At 37.9% G+C, this 17,366-nt stretch overlaps 1 protein-coding gene across 4 annotated transcripts in view; it reads left to right on the top strand.

Annotated features, from left to right (window-relative positions):
- The window catches only part of smpd3 (sphingomyelin phosphodiesterase 3), a 285,032-nt gene that overhangs the window by 141,204 nt on the left and 126,462 nt on the right, over positions 1–17,366 (top strand). The window contains exons 1-2 of one of the 4 annotated variants that reach the window (XM_043707229.1): positions 5,060–5,124; positions 12,476–12,508. The exons of 1 other annotated variant lie outside the window; for it this stretch is intronic. The gene's annotated coding sequence lies outside the window, so the exon portion shown is untranslated. Of the gene's footprint in view, positions 1–5,059; positions 5,125–12,475; positions 12,509–17,366 lie in introns of those variants that run through there. 2 more of the 4 variants (XM_043707231.1, XM_043707232.1) reach the window with 2 other exon arrangements.

Here is a 17,366-nt window from a genome sequence, read left to right as displayed (position 1 = left end):
AATTTGGTCATACTTCCCAATATCTTTCTTTGGATTTTGAATTATTGTGTTCCTTTGAAGTGCCTTCAGCTGTTTTTCTACATTAAGGTGCCATATACAGGTAAATATAAGTTGCTGTTGCTTCTTTTCATCTCTATCCATGTCGAGAACTTTTACATTTCCAGCATTCAGTGCTGCACTTTGGGTGTCATGATACTGAGACATGATAGGTAAGATTTAAAAGACATCTGGATGGGTGTATGGACAGGAAGGGTTTGGATATGGGCTGGGTGCTGAGAGGTGGGACTAGATTGCGGTGGGATATCTGGTCGGCATGGACGACTTGGTCGGAAGGGTCTGTTTCCATGCTGTACAACTCTATGACTCTGTGATTCTAATCTGCTCTTCACTGGCAGCAACGTGTGTCTATTGCTTTCAGAGGCCATGTCTTTAAGTACAATGCATTTCATGTAACATTCTGCTAGTGTGGGAGCGGTATGTGTATAAGATCAGAGAGTTTATAGTGAAAGGAAAATTCCCAAGGATCACTAGAATATCTGGGAAACTAGACTAATAAGGAAAGTTACAGATGTTCAGAAGTTATTCCTAATGTTGTGAATCTATAAAATCATGTACTACATTTCACACATTATTCTCCATTTATTTGATGTATCTTTGAAAGATTTCAGGCAGCTACAAACAGGTCACAATTTTTATTCTATTAATAGTAGACCTAACACTGAGTCGGTAAATACACTCTTTATAAATAATGATGATGATGGAGGTGACCAGGTCAAGTTGACTGAATTCCAGGGACCAAGTACAATTATATTTTATTTTATTTTATTATATTCTATGACCTTTTCTAGTGTTTTAAGAATTGAGTTACTTGTGTGCATTGTTCTGTGAAATTGTGAACGATTAGCCTTCATGTTTTTTATATTATTCTTTCTTTTTTGATGACCATCTGTCTTGTTAAATAGCAATAGCTGTGGTTCAAGAGACCCACAACAGTGGCATCTGTTGCAATAGGCTGAGAAGATGCAGGAATTACTAGCTACTATTTTCTCCTGACCTTCTTCTCAGCTACTTGAGCTTTCAGTTTCTCTTTGCCTTTCTCATTCTGACAGTAAGCCTTTAGAAGTCCAGCTGTTGACAACTGTCTCCCAGTTGCTTGTTTTGATGTCCATCATCTTCATATTTCATTTATGTATATTTTAGTGACCGAGATATGAATGAAACTACCAGCAGGTAAAAACTTAATAGCTAATCATCTTAAAGATATAGATTTGTCATCCATTCAATGAAACTGGCCAATCTAAAACAGAGCCTTTGGTTTCAAATGAATACTTGTTATGTTATTCAGATGTATATAAAGTTTGTGAGAAGATTTGTAGCTCGGGTGCTCGTTGCTGTGGTTCTGTTCGCCGAGCTGGAAGTTTTTGTTGCAAACGTTTCGTCCCCTGTCTAGGTGACATCCTCAGTGAATATCAATATTCATCCGAGGTGAATATCTCTTCCACAGACCGGTAGCGGCAGGGACAGGCCACTATAAATGCCGGAGGAAACACCACAGAAGCGCTTCACAGGAGGCTCCCAAGCACTGAGGATGTCACCTAGACAGGGGACAAAACGTTTGCAACAAAAACTTCCAGCTCAGCAAACAGAATCACAGCAGATGTATATAAAGGCATCTAATTAACCATCAGGTGCCAAATAACTAATTCCAGCTGGTGTCATCTTGCACTACCTCTGGATGTTTAAAATCGTAAGAGATACAAACGAACAAAAGTGGAGTAATTTATACAGCTATATATAAAATGTAGCTTTTATGTCCAGTCTTTTTTTGGGGGGGAGATAGATGAGGCCCTTATTTTAACATCTCATCTGAAAAGTGGCACTTGTGACAATGAAAACTCTTTGCGTACAGCATTGAATATATGTACTATTTATTATATATGTTATATAAAATGTGCATATCTAAATTATGCATTGAAACATCTATAATGGGGTTTAAAGAACTATAAGAGATGAGAATGCTACCATTGAATAAAGGTTGATATGCAAGATCTAATCACATTCATGCATTTAGGAAAACATAATTATTTCAGGAACACATATTGGCAATATTGCATATGTGCAGCAGAATATGTAAATTAATTCAATATGTGCACATCAAAACACACACATTAATTAAAATACATTTCACGGAATCACAGAATTGTGATGGCCCTGAAGGAGGCCATTCAGTCCATTGTATCTGTACCATCTCATCGAACAAGCATCATTACCTAGTCTGATCTCCCATTTTCTCCCAACCTTCCACACTATTTCTGTTCAGATATTCACTTATTTCCCCTGAAATGCCTCAATTGAATCTGCCTCCACCACATGTTCAGGCAGTGCTTTCCATACCCTAAATCCTCACTGTGTAAAAATGTTGCTTCTCACATCACCCTTAATTCTTTTGCACATCACTTTAAATCCCTGCCATCTTGTTGTTGTTTCTTTTAAGAGGAATTTATTAATTATTGTTTAATTTATAAAGATATTAAATTAACTGAAGTATATATTAATTATTTATAAATATATTTACTTCATGCAGGCATAGTCCTAAACACACCTAGTCATTCCAAAAAATAGTAATCTGCTGTATAGACTGTCATTTATAGATTCATCCTACATTCTAAGAACAAGCAAATACATACAAACTCAAGAAAGTGCATCTCACAACACAAACTTTATTACCACAGAAGGCAATAGGTAGATGCTACAAAAACCTCCAGAAGTCAATAAAGTTCGAGTGTATCGAGCAATTGTTGACACCACAAGCCTTTCCAATAGTTTGACCGGGACTCTGAGTCAGCAGCACATAAGAGCACTAGAGAAATGTCATCATCAATTTCTCTACCACATCTAGATTAATTGATTTCTGCCACCCACCTACCACCCACCTACCCCCCGCCAGCCTCCCCCCCCCCACCATGGAATTCAACGTGTGCTGGAGTCCTTCCTGACTATTTAGACAAAACTCATCAATATCAATTTCAACAGACTGAACACTATCTGTGTGGTCAAAAACTGTACCCCTACTAGTTCCTTTTCTGTCAAGTCTCAAATGCCCAATCCTCAAGGTGGATAACCACAAAGAAACATCAAAGACATTCTGAATCTCTCCTTGAAACATAGTGACTTTGACCTTGCGGACCTGAAGGAACTTGTTACCAATCTTTCAGAAGGGTACCAACTTGTCCATCAAGGTGCATCACTCTTTGATTTTTCTAAGGATTTTTCGATGGATGCCCAATGGGAATCAACCCAATTCACCAACATTTTTTAAAATTCTCAGGTCTGAACAAGAATTTAGACCCACAGAGTATCATGAGACTATTCAAAAACTTAAAGAAGTTTTCTTTTAAATAAAACTATAAATTAGTACAGAGTTGTCCTGTAGAATTACAGGAAGCAAAAAGTGGGGATAAATAAGTGTTATTCTGGCTGGCAATCAGTGACTAGTTGTGTGCCTCAGGCATCGGTGTTGGGACTGCAATTATTTACAAATTATATAGATGATTTGGAGTTGGGGACCACGCGTATGGTGTCAAACTTTGCCAATGACACTAAGATGAGTGGCAGAGCAAAGTGTGCAGAGGACTGTGAAACTTTGCAGAGGAACATAGATACATTGAGGAGTAGGCAAAGGTCTGGCAGATGGAATACAATGTTCATAAATGTGAAGTCATACATTTAGGAGTAACAGCAAAATAGATTATTACTTGAATGGTAAAACGTTGCAGCATGCTGATTTGCAGAGGATCCTGGGTGTCCTTGTACATGAATCGCAGAAGGTTGGTCTGCAGATACAACAAGTAATTAGGAAGGCAACTGGAATTTTGTCCTTCATTGCTAAAGGGGTTGAGTTTAAAAGCAGAGAGGTAAAGTTACAGCTGTACAAGATGCTGGTGAGGCCACACCTGGAGTACTGTGTGCAGATTTGGTCTCCTTACTTAAGAAAGGATGTACTGGCACTGGATGGGGTGCAGAGGAGGTTCACTAGGTTGATTCTGGAGTTGACGGGGTTGGCTTATGAGGAGATGCTGAGCGAATTTGGATTATATTCACTGGAATTCAGAAGAATGGGGGGATCTTATAGAAACTTACAAAATTATGAAGGGAATTGATAAAATACAAATAAATAGGATGTTTCCATTGATGGGTGAGACTAGGACAAGAGGGCATGTCCTCAAGGTTAGAGGAAGCAGGTTTAGAACTGAACTGAGAAGGAACTTTTTCACCCAGAGGGCTGTAAATCATTTGAATTCCTTGCCCACGGAAGTAATTGATGCTACTTCAGTAATGGCTTTTAAACCTTTTTGAAAAATAAAGGAATTAAGGGATAAGGTTAAAATGCGGGTAAGTGGAGCTGAGTCCATGAAAAGATTGGCCATGATCTTATTGAGTGGCGGAGCAGGCTTGAAGGGCCGAACGGCCTACTTCTGCTCCTAGTTCTTATGTTCTTCTGTTCTCTATGATCAAATGTATAAGCACCAGATATAAATTATATCAGTTTTAATATACAAAGTATGTGTCTGTAATTAAAAATATTTACTGTCTTCTTTCTACATTGGTCTAATTTTTAATTATGTAGCCTGAAATAATGAGCATACTTATCTCATCCGAAAGACTCCACAGCTTTCAATGGAGTGATCAGTTCCACTAAAAAGTCTGTGTCCTCTTTCTTGTTTTGAACAACTATCATTCAGTTGGAATACAGCTACTTAACATTATTTCTTGAGACTTGAAAAGCTTGGAGAAGTTAAAAGACCCTCCTTCTCCAGGTATTAATATATTTGTTGTCCTTTGATTGGCCAACACTTTAATTTAGCTTCACTGGTCTTGCCTTCATATGTAATTAATCTTCATATTGGAACAATGAACTGATTAATGTGTTTCTTTAATCTTATTTCAGATACACCTCATTGTGTAATTTATATAAACTTACTTTCTAAGTTTTATTCTAACTTAATTTTGATCCATTCTTTGTCGTCATTTTGTGTCCACGTTCTTAGGTTAAAGTATGTTTGAAGGCTTTGCATTATTTTTGAACATAAAACACTTTTATGAAGAGACATCTAACATAAACATGTGAGTTTAAAGTCAGTCCTTATAATTTAACTAATAATTATTGTTAATCTTTCATATGCATTACTGAAATTTAAAGCTGAGTGAATTAATTTCTTTTCTTTAAATGACATTCTGATGGTACTGGTATATCTCCATGAGATTACATGTAATTTGCTGAATTTAACAGCAGTTTTTATTCTTCAAAATTGCTAGCTTATGTATTTCTTTAAAAGACAACTTTTAAAGGAGCTTTAGCAAAGCCTTTTAAAACAGTTGATTCATCTACACTTTTCAATTAAAATAAGTTGATGTACACCATCTTAAAATTATCTATTGCCGGTTTACCTAATCCTATGTCAGGGTAACAAAATAATCAGGAATTCACATGTTACTTCAAAGATAGCTTACTTAAGCTTTCATGGATAAAGCAGTCAAAAAGTGGTATATTTTTAAAATCCAAAACATCTTAAATCCCAACTCCCTTAGGATGAGACAGAGTGCCAACAGAGGAAAGAAAAGGAAAAGAATCCTGTACTCCAGATTCTGTTACCTGAAGGGAAGCCCTGCTCTTTTGCTCTCAGATCTGTAGGTTATGAATTGTCCTGTTACTTTCACAGAAAGACCAATGGTGGAAATTCGTGACCCAATGTAAACATCATTCTCAAATTGAAGGATAACTGGCATGATATCTGAGGGTATATTATTCACTGTTAGTGAACTGACCAAGAGATAACTGGTCAGTTTGGGAGAAGGTTCTCTGCCAGCTCTCCCCAATGAACAATGATGTGAGACATCCACAGACTTTTGATGTGAAATGGAAACAAAATTATCAATGGTATTGACGGAACACTGGTTTTTATAGATATTTTCTGTCCAACCAATTCTGATATGTTGTTGTACACCTTTGGAGCAGGTAGGACCTGAACCTGAGCCACCTGGCACAGAGGTAGGGCCACTATCACCACACTTACAAGCACCCTCTTTAAAGTCTACCGCACCTGGTATTCTCATGCATTCCCCCCTCCAAATCCCAACCAGGCCTGAGTCTGTTAGCTTTCAAGGTTAGACAAGATTGGGCATTTTCAGACTGGTTTGGCCATAGTCCAACTCTGGTTTTAAACCTCATAAATCATAATTGTTTCATTAAGTGGTCAGAACTGCCATACTGGCTGATATCTTCAGTGATCAGCTTTTACTACTGCTGGTCTCTGCAAAATAAAGGAGGCTACAAACCCCAAAACAAAATATATACTTTCTAACAGAAGCAAACTATTGCAGATGCTGGAAATCTGAAATTAAAAATGGAAAATATAATATTCAGCAGCTCAGGCAAAATCTATGGAGGGCTAATGTTTCAAGCCAAAGATCTTTCATCAGAACTGGGAAAAATTAGAAATATATTAGGTTTTAAGCAGGTGAAATATGGGAAGATTGAAAAAGAAAAAAAGGAAGGTTTCTGATAGGATAACTCCAAACTTCTACTTTGTTTCACTACCTCTCTGCCTGGCCTGATGATTGGATCCAGCATTATGTGTTTTTCTTATGTGCACCTGCCTTGTGCAGGGAAGAACGTGTATTGCTGCTCCCTAAGATACACCATTTTTACCATGTCTAAGTTGAAGGGCTATTACAGCTCCACTTCTCTGGTAGGCCTTGGGTGAAAACATGATACCGCACATCTAGCTGATGCTGAAAAAAACATTTTTGTTAAGTTGTGAAATGAAACACAGTTTGAACACAGCATCAACTGTTGATCAACAGGCTCAATCAGCAGGCTCTCTGATGTCAGCATTTCCCAAGACGTATGCTGCTCCTGGAAATTTACTAGATTTGATTATTGAAAGAGCTATAAAACCTTTAATCTGTAGATCAAACATTGAGATACTACACAATTGTGCGTTAGTCCATAATATGTGGCCACTAGTTGGATATCATGCTGAGCCAGTTCTATTTGCAGCAGCAAAAACAGTCTCAGTAATGATAGCTGAATTAAGTAGGCCTGCAGGACATTTATTAAGCTCTGTCCATGAACTGGTAATGTTTCCATTCCCTTCTGTGGAAAATTTCTCCAACAACATGTTAGTGAAAGGCTGTGATGAGAGAGCATAAACAAGAGTCCTTTACCATAATTTCCCAGATTCAGCTTTGACTCGAGTCAAAGACTACCCTCTGCTCAACACGGCCACACTAAACTACTGCCAGCACAAACTGTGATAACACTTCATATGAAATGAACTTGTGAAAGAAGGTCAGGCATTTAAGGCAAATACTGTGCAGGTTAAATATTGCACATTTGTAGTTAGGATGCAAAGGTATCAAGCATGAATGAAATAGATATATGACTTCCAATTTTACCTCTACTAATCCATTGTCTTAATTCAACCCAATCAAAGAATTACTTGTTATTTGCAACAAAGACAGTTCTAATATCAGGGCGTAGCATTTCACATGTCTACAGACAAAATACAATGTGATGTATCACATGTTTTCCAGGCATTAAGATCAAAATCTGACTATGCTATTAGAATATTACACCATCATCATCCACAATAACACACAAACAGTGTATCACCAGTCAGCAGTGGCAACATTGTGATTGTATTACTGGACTAATTTTCCAGAGACCTGAACTGATGATTCGGAGAAATTAATTCAAATCCCACTGTGGCAGTTGGGGAATTTAAATTCGGTTAATTAAATAAATCTGTAATAAAAAGCTAGTCAGGTAATGTTGATAATTGTGATCAGGAAACCATAAGGTTGTTGCAAAAGCCCATCTGTTTCTGCTGAAGAAGGAGGTCTGCTGCACTCACCCAGCCTGGTCTTTATATGACTCCAATGATATGGTTGAATCTTAACTGCCCTCTGAAACGATCTAGTAAGCCACTCAATTTTATTAAAAAGCTATGAAAATGTATAATAAGAAAAAGATCCGTAGACTATCCAGCACTAACCAAACAAAGCACATTAAGCCCAGTTAATCCTGCAAATCCCTCATTAACATTTAAGGATCTAGGCCAATATTAGACAAGCTGACCCACAAAATCGTCAAGCAACAGTCTGACAGATTGATAATAACTGTAGCATACTTATCAGTCAACATCCCAGAATCCTCCATCACCACCTGAAGTGGCAGCACAATGGCAGACTGTTTGGAGGACATGGCCCTTGGAATTCTCAATGTTGATTCTATATCTCATGAAGTCTAAAGCATTTTGTCAAACAGGGGCAAGGAAACCTCCTATTGATTACCATCTAGCTTTCCTTCCCCAGCCACTGTGTCCATAATCCTTCACAGTGAAACCACTCAGTTTAAGTTGAAAGTAGGAATGTACTTTGGTTGATGAATTTCAATGTCCATCAACACCAGTTTTTCAATAACAAAACTGCTGATTAATTGGCTTAATACAGAAGGTTGGACCCATGTCAAGTGACTGGCAAAGCAAAATTAAGTGAACAATCTCACCAAGCTATCATTCATAGCAATTCAGTCATTTGTGATACATTCATTACAAAACAAATAAATTGATACCACACGTTGCAGTAATTCATTATGATATGGCAGCCCTTGTAGAAATATGCTTACAGGATAGCAAAGAGTAGACCCTGAATATTGAGGGCACATTACATTCAAGAATAATTGAAAGCTATGTTAATCAAAGATAGCATTTGTGAAATGGTTAGTGATGACCTTGGTTCAGCAGATCAGGATTAGAATCAGGTTGGAAGGAGATGAGGAAGAGTAGGGAAAAGAAGTCACTAGTGGGAGTGATCTACAAGGTACTAACAATAACCACAATGTGGGATAAAGTATACAAGAAATATTGAGAGTTTATGAAAAACAGATGAGAACAACAGTAATGGATGACTTTGATTCATATATAAATTAGAAAAATCATAGTGATAGTAGTCGCTTGAATAAGGAGGTTGCAGAATGTTTTTGGAGTAATTGCTTAGAGGAGAATGTTATGGAACTGACTAGAAAACCAAATGTATTAGTCTTGATCTTGTGTTTTTTTTTAATTAGCCTGTTTTTCTAATCAACCTGTTCACAGATGATTTTACACACCCCTAGAACAGGTGAGACTTGAACCCAGGCCTCCTGTTTCAGGGGTAGGGACACTACCACTGCACCACAAGAATGTTTCTTGGTATTGTGGAGTGGCAGAATTAATTAGTAACTAGCTAAGTTAATTAATTTGTTTACTAGATCTCCCCAAAAGTGGAAAACTGGGACATGGTAGGTGGTAGATCAACAAGACTGCATGCAAGAGAATAAAATTGCTGTCAAGAAAAAGGTTACTTCCTGATTAACTGCCTAGCTAAAGTCCACTTAATATGGATGATGTGCATGTGCCATGCATAGGAACTTTCATGTTGCTGCTCTATTATGCAGCTTTGGAAGACTTTCTTTCTTCTTTAATCACACCGTGATTATTTTACACGGACTACGGTGTTTGAAGAAGGTGGTGCACTATAACATCTTTAAAAGCAGTTAAGAATTGACAATAAATTATGTTGCCAGTGATTTCCAAATCCAATAAATAAATCAAATTATGTGAAACAGCAACCTATCAGAATTTAATTATCTCTACTTTTAAAAAGAATCAAAAAAATGTAATCAAAGAAAACACCTTAAAACTTAAATCATAAATGAGGTCAGGAGAACTGTCTGTTAGTCTGCAGATGATATGAAAATTTGCAGAGGTGTTAGGACTTCAGTGAGAGAAGTAGGACACAAATAGGTCTAGATTAAGTGGTGGAATGGGTCCCAAATGAATAACAATCATTTACTGCAGTTAAATGTATGGAAGAGTAGATCTAATGCCAATCATGTGGCTCTGCAGCGATACGAACCTAAATCTTTCCACATTTATAACTGGAGCTGTGAGCCTGTAGCAATAACAAACAAATGGCATTATATTGTTTGACAAATCAAAAATCTACACATTGTCCATATAGAAGAGGATTGGCCTCTTTTAGAATAATGGCATGGTTTACTTTAGTCCATTCCTGATCTGAGGGCCTGGAAAAGGTTCAGAGGAGACCAATAATATAATAACTTTTTAAAAAGGTCCTCAGTTGTAACAATGAATTTTCTACTCTTAAAAGAAAATGTTAGACCCCATTTTAACATCTCATCCAAAATTCAGCATTTCAGACAGTGCAGCAGTCCATCATCATTGCATGTACATTGCACCTTAATTATGTGCTCAAATCTCTGGACTGCGGTGGCAATTCATCATTTTTTTGGCCACAGAGGTAAAATTGTTCCCACTGAGCCGAAACTAACAGAAGTGTGCACTCTAGTGCTCCTGAGTGTATGGCCCTCCTTGATTCAGAAATTCTCTGTATTTCTGATATTAAACAAAGTAATTGAGATAAATCTCTCCCTCGAAATGTAATCTATATCACTCCGTAGTGTGCTCTGTGAATCAATGAACACTTCTCATCTATCATGGCTTATTGATATCTTATGCTTTGCTGGCACAATATCTACTACAGTGAACTTCACTCTTTTGCTGAAACAAACCAAATAGATATTTGAGCAGGCATCCAGTATTACCATGGTAACCCTGTAAAGGAAATAGCTGTGTGGAATTGAGTGCTTGCTAGCTGCCAGTGGGATACTCAGTGCTGCTCATTTGCTAGATGTGTGTGGGTTCAAGGACCAAAAGGCATTAGCTTTGAGGGCACTTCTTTTCATTTTTAAGTATTTCTTTAGGGATCAATTGGTAGGAGGTAAACAGATAGCAGTGTGTGATAGCAAGCTTTTTAATAAGCAGATACACAAGGCTGGTGTGCAGCCTCATTCACAGATGGGTTCAAACTCAGCACTCAGTCTAGGTTCATTGACATTCTGTAAACATGTCAGATGTAAACCAGAATTTATACTCAATGTTACAATTGACTCAAATTTAAAGACTGGGATTTTAGGCCTTGGAGATAATCAACCTGTTCAAAGATGTTATTAAACACATCTGCAGCAAGTGGGACTTGAGCGTAGGGCTCTTGTGGTACCGGCAAGAAAGCTTAATTATGTAATCCAGAGTCTATATGGCAGTTAACACAGTTCCTCACTCACACAATCACTGTCAAATATTCAACTACATGCATCCACACACATTTATTAAAATACCTTGCTCATTCGCAAAACCATTTGCACATGCACTCAGTCTCATATCCTCACTCATCCTGACTCTCCTATATAGTTACAGAAGTATGTTTTCACCATGCCAATCTCATAAATGCTCATACGTGCACGAGCACCACTGCCATCTAAAATTCTCATGTGCACTCAGACTCAGTAAATATACTACTATGTTCACTTCTCACTCAAGTGCATTCACACTCAGTGCTCCATACATTTGTTCACTCTCACTTTCAAAAAGGTTCTCTTTATTCAGTTTCACTCAGTCACATAGGCCACACAAAATACACACAATTCCTCATACATTTTCATTTTGATACACTTAAAAACATGCTCATGAAAATGTTCATATACACATTTCCATTTTAACACTTACATAGAAACACGCCCTCACTAACAACTTCATATTTCCATTCTGCATTCACATAAACATGTTTATACAGATGCTCATGTAGACACTTCACTCACCATGTCCACTACAGATAAACATGTATAGTTATTTGCACACAGGGATACACAAACCAACCTTCAAACATCAATACACACTTATATACACGTGCAAACATTCTGAACTGACACATTAATTCAAACAAACTAAATGCAGATTTACTGACACACATAATTGCATCCCTGCACATGCCATGGATTGAGGCAGACAGTCACGAAAACATTTTCACATGCACATGTATAACACTCAAATTATACTTTTTGTAAATAACATTACCATTGTATGGAGACCAGATCTGATGCCTGCTCAAGTTTATAACTGCTCATGGAATAGATTGATAGCTATCTGAATAGCTACCGGATGTGATCTGGTATTCACATTTATACTAAATAAAATTTCAGAAATGAGTTTGCAGCAATGAACACAGAATGATCAAGTTTAACATAATTTGGGACTCAATTATGCCAATCATTCAAAGTCAATTTTGTAACTAAATTCAAAGGGATAAGGGAAGAATTGAAACAGATAGATTGGAAGATGATGTTTGTTGACATGTAAATAGAAGACAAATTGATCTAATTTCCTTCTACACAAAAAGAGATAAACAAGATTAACAGTAGAAAAAGAAAAAATATCAAGGAAAATTGTTCATTAGTACAAGTCTGGACCAAAGAAGTTGATGAATTGTTTTCTTTCAATTTCTTTCTATTCTTTTTTAATATTTGCCAATGAAACATGGCTGTTTGTATACCAATACTGTCTTTCATTCACAGGTTGAGAATTTGCTCCTTTCGGAATCTTTGAAGGTAATGTTTTTCATTGTTACTTTCCTTTTAAAAAGCAAACTTGTAGAGAAAGGTGAGTGAAAGCCAGATCTCTGTACGAGATATTTTCTGATACCTTCACACTGGAGCGAGATACAAAGATTGTTGATGCTTTCTCTGCAGACTATATGTTTCTGGCTGCACATAATCCATGGTCACCTGGTCAAGATCCAATAAAAAACATTGTTGTCAATAAATTGTCCAATTGCTTTATGCTGTCTACCTTTGCTCTCACAGTTCCAAGGGAAAGCAACATTGTATTTAAATCCTAAGTTCTGGTAAACATGAGCCATCTCTTGCTACAGTCTCCTTGTGGTCTTTACAAATTATTCAAAACCAAATTCAACAGATGAATCTTGACAGACCTAGACAAATGCAGAGGCAAAGCACCATAACTATAATTTCTCAATAATACTATTTGCAATAGTAAGAGGATAGTCTTAGAAAAGGTAAGAACATTAAAAGATGCAACTGTCCTTGAAACTGAGATGCGCATGTTAAGAATGTTCTGAATAAAAGCTTCATCTATGTATTCACAAGGGAAAGAACAAAGAACATGCAATCCGACAAAAGAGTTCCACAGCATGATTTAAAATTTCATTATAAACAATACAGAGGGTTAAACAGATGTTGAAAGTGGAAGGGTCTGATGGTATTTGTCCCAGAGTGGTGAGAAAAACTAGTCAGGAACTGGCAATCATTATGAAAAGGTTGTTAGACTCTGGGGAGCTATCAATTGGTCACAGAAGAAAAGAATTCAGTTGTCCATATTTAAAAGGAAGCCAGAACAGACCCAGGCAACAACAGACCCATTATTCTTACTGCTAAGCAATTGGTTATCAGGAATTATTGATCTTTTGTACAACAATCTAGCACTTGTGTTGCTCTGAGCTCCACATAAAACTTAAGGGCCATCATTGATTGGCACATACCGCCCAACCTCATCAACTAATTGGCGTGTATATACCCGGATCTCCAATTGGCCTTGCCAGCCTCAGAGCCAGCTTCTCATTGTGTGCTCCTCGGTGTGTGACCCAATGAGCCAACAATTGTTTCTGACAGATCAATTTGTTGTGACTTTGCCATTGGCCTCAGTAGACAGGTGCAACAGTACAGCACTGAGGTCACACCTTAATTTGGACATGGATAAATTTCCAGACCTGGTTGATGCTCAGGTTTTATCAATTAATAACAGTCTACACGAGAGTTCAGTGGTTGAAGCCACATTGTTTTCAGACAGGAACAGGATTCAGGTGGCTGCACAGTATTGTTGAGGACCTGAGCTGTGTGTCTTAGAATTAAGGCTTCTTCTGTGTAGCAACATTGCCTGAACTACTTCAGTGTAAAAACACCATTAGAATATTTCTCAGTGCTTGCACTCACAACAAGCTGATGTGCCACTAGCGTTCCATATTTGAATGCAGGTGCTGGCAACATCTGTATGGTTCCTTTTGGAAAAATAAACATGAGGACAAATTGCATGCCATTGTTCTCTGTGAAATTGGAACTGAACTCCGTGATCATGTATAGTGACGAGTCTCCAGTCGGACTGACTGACAACCCAGCCAATGCATCTGATGTATCCTTACCAGTATTCATGTGTATGCCAACCCATCAGTGTTGTTTTCCAAAATCTCATTCTGTGGCAAGCTGGTAAATTAATAATTTTTTCATCATCATTTAGTTGTAATTGATTCATGTTTAATGATACCTTTTCTTTTTTCTTTTGAAAAGTTGCTGCTTGAGGTTCCCTTCAGGTATAATATTAAAGGGTTCCTCACCAGAGTCATAGAAGTTACATTCACATCATGTTAGGCTATATGTCCTGTTTTTAAAAATTACATGGTGTAATTAAAATTTCAACATATCCATAAATCATTTGGGGTCCTCATCCATTGTCATGGTATTCTGACAGTCATCTTCTCCATGTTGTTTTTCATGCATTCTTATCTCCATTCTGTATTGGTCATTTCCCCTCTATAACTTGCACCTTGCCCTGCAAGAGAGAAAGCAGAGTGTCTGCTTTTGTTGCACTAGGTCTAAAAGATATGTTTACCCTAGGTGACTGGTTGCATGTATGTGGAGGTGGGGAGAGATAGATGTGAAGCTTGCAGAATTTCGTTTTGTTTAAGAGTGAGAATCAGCATGTAGGGTGTGAGTCCTGAATGTCAGAGAATACTATTGAGTGGTGGAGAAATTGTGCATTGAGCAACATAAATGGTTGGTGGTGTGGTGGTTAGGAAATGTTATTCAAAGATCCATTTACTAACCTTGACTGCCATTTAAGCCAGTAGACATCTTATTGCACTTCTGTTGGATCCTAGGATCCAGTTCTGGGAGTTGACTTTCGTAGCCACTTACTCCCATTTCCTTGAGAGAGTGGTTCTTATGAGTCTCTTGACTTCCTGTGGGACCATTATATCTCTCCTCAACAATAGTACCTGAAGTGCATAATCCAACATTCTGAATCCCTACATCTACCTTGATGAAAACGTTACAAGGAATTCCATTATAGCATTTTTTAGTGCAGCTCTGCTTTAAAAAGCATTGTGCCTTTAAGAAAGAACAGCTTGCTTGTATTTCATGGTCTGCAGCTCTTGTGTATGTAGCAATGTTGAGAAAGAAAAAGCAGCAGTTAGTGGCCAAATCATTCAGCAGTGATGTTTCAATGAATTTGGTGCCTCACCTACTTTGATATGAACAATTGCAGGTGAACAAAGAAAATTTACAGCCCTGGAACAGGCCCTTTGGCCTTCCAAGCCTGAGCCGATCCAAATCCACTGTCTAAACCTGTTGGTCAATTCCTAAACTACTGTATCCCTCTGCTCCCCACCTACTCATACATCTGTCCAGATGCATCTTAAATGAATCTACCGTGCCCGCCTCTACCACCTCTGCTGGCAAAGTGTTCCAAACGCCTACCACCCTCTGTGTGAAGTACTTGCCGTGTGTATCCCCCTTGAAGTTTCCACCTCTCACCTTGAAAGCGTGACCTCTCATTATTGAATCCTTCACCCTGGGAAAAGGCTTTTCTCTATCCACCCTCTCTATACCCTTCATGATTTTGTAAACCTCAATCAGGTCCCCCCTCAATCTCCTTTTTTTCTAATGAAAATAAACCCAACCTACTCAACCTCTCTTCATAGCTAGCACCTTCCATACCAGGCAACATCCTCGTAAACCTTCCATGCACCTTCTCCAAAGCATCCACATCCTTTTGGTAATGTAATGATTCTGATATTATTCTGCCCTCTTTAGGCACAGCCTTGTGCAGACATTAGAAAATAAATCATGTAATGCTACTTCAATATGTAAATACCCAAATATGCCATGGGTTGAGGAGTTGAGAAGTGTCTATGACAATAATTTGCCCCAAAGGGTGGTCCTCAGGGTTAAAACATCTTACAGCCTTTTGGTCTTTAGACAAGCATCCCCACTTTCTGAAGACAGCAGAGTTTGAACTTGGGAAATCTACTGAGGCTTCCATTTTCATCCTGCCTCTCACTATCTCAGGATATCCCAAAGCCCTTGACAGCTAATGAAGTGTTTTTGAATCGTAGTCACAGTTGAAATTTAAAAATTCAGTGGCCAGTTTGTGCACAGCAAATTCCCAGCAATAGTGACAACTAGACAACTTATTTCAATGATACTGCACATTGCATATTGGCCAGGCCAACAGAAATAGCTCTCATGTTCTTCTTTGAAGTAGTGCCATGAGACATTTTAAGTTCCCCTGTGAGGACTCAGGTTCTCAGTTTAACATTGAAACTATAGTCAGCACTTCTGATGATGCAGTGCTCCCCCAGTATTAATTTGGAGAGCTAGAGTGGATACTTTTGGTCATGTCTCGAGAGTGGGACCACGAGACCGACACATTCTGATACTGAGATAAGAGTGCAACCACTGAGTCATAATGGACACAGTTTTGTGTAAATTAGTGTTGATGATAAAGTGACTTGCATATGCACTAATCCCTCCAGGTTAGTAGTGTAGATACTTTACACACCACTACCTTGATTATTGCAATATACTAAAACCACCCCGACTGTACTTTCTAATGTCTGCACCAGGCTGTGCCTAAAGAGGGCAGAGTAATATCAGAATTTTGCTGACACTACAATGTGCAGATCAGGACTGAAAGTCCTGGCATTTTAATTCTTGTTTTTAAGCTCAAAGTGACAGATGCTGCTAGTAAGAAAATGATGATCAAATGGCTTATAAAATAAAAATATTTTCTTGCTTCCTAATTTTGTTGTTAAACATAAACCATCTCATACACTTAATAAATTAGACAATACCACTGATTTGGAGGGAACCACGGAGGAAAAGCTATTATTCTCTTTGATATTTCCTTTCATATGGGCCTTTCTCATGTTACTGACACAGAATGCGTTCTCCCCCAATCTATCCCATACCAACTTGAATATAGAGATAAATCGTACACTTTTAAACCAGCTGCCTGCTCCATCTTTCTTCATGTCTCCATTGGTTTTGTTCATTCCTTCATCCATTGATTCTCACCAGTGTTCCCTCAGAGATATTCTGTCATTTGTGAATGTGAAGGGGTGGCTTTTGCATCGTGGGGCCAAATTCTATTTGCGATCCTGTGGCCAAGTTGTCAAAAGTATACAACCTTCACCATTTTCAAACAGCAAATCAATACAGGTGCAAATGAGAAGTTTTGGTTTACAGAATAAATTGAACTTTTCTCTCCAAATCCCTCTCATTAGTTGACATTTTCAGTGTTTATTCAAAAAGATATTGCAAAACCTACATTTTCTACAGTGCTTCCATTGAATTCTCCTTTTGAAGTTCCTATTCCCTTGATGAATCTGGGTGT

The sequence above is a fragment of the Chiloscyllium plagiosum genome, chromosome 17 (genome assembly GCF_004010195.1).
Source record: "Chiloscyllium plagiosum isolate BGI_BamShark_2017 chromosome 17, ASM401019v2, whole genome shotgun sequence".
NCBI classification, from domain to species: Eukaryota; Metazoa; Chordata; class Chondrichthyes; order Orectolobiformes; family Hemiscylliidae; genus Chiloscyllium; species Chiloscyllium plagiosum.
The sequence above is the reverse complement of the archived record's forward strand: the minus strand, read 5'-3'. Positions and strand labels throughout refer to the sequence as shown.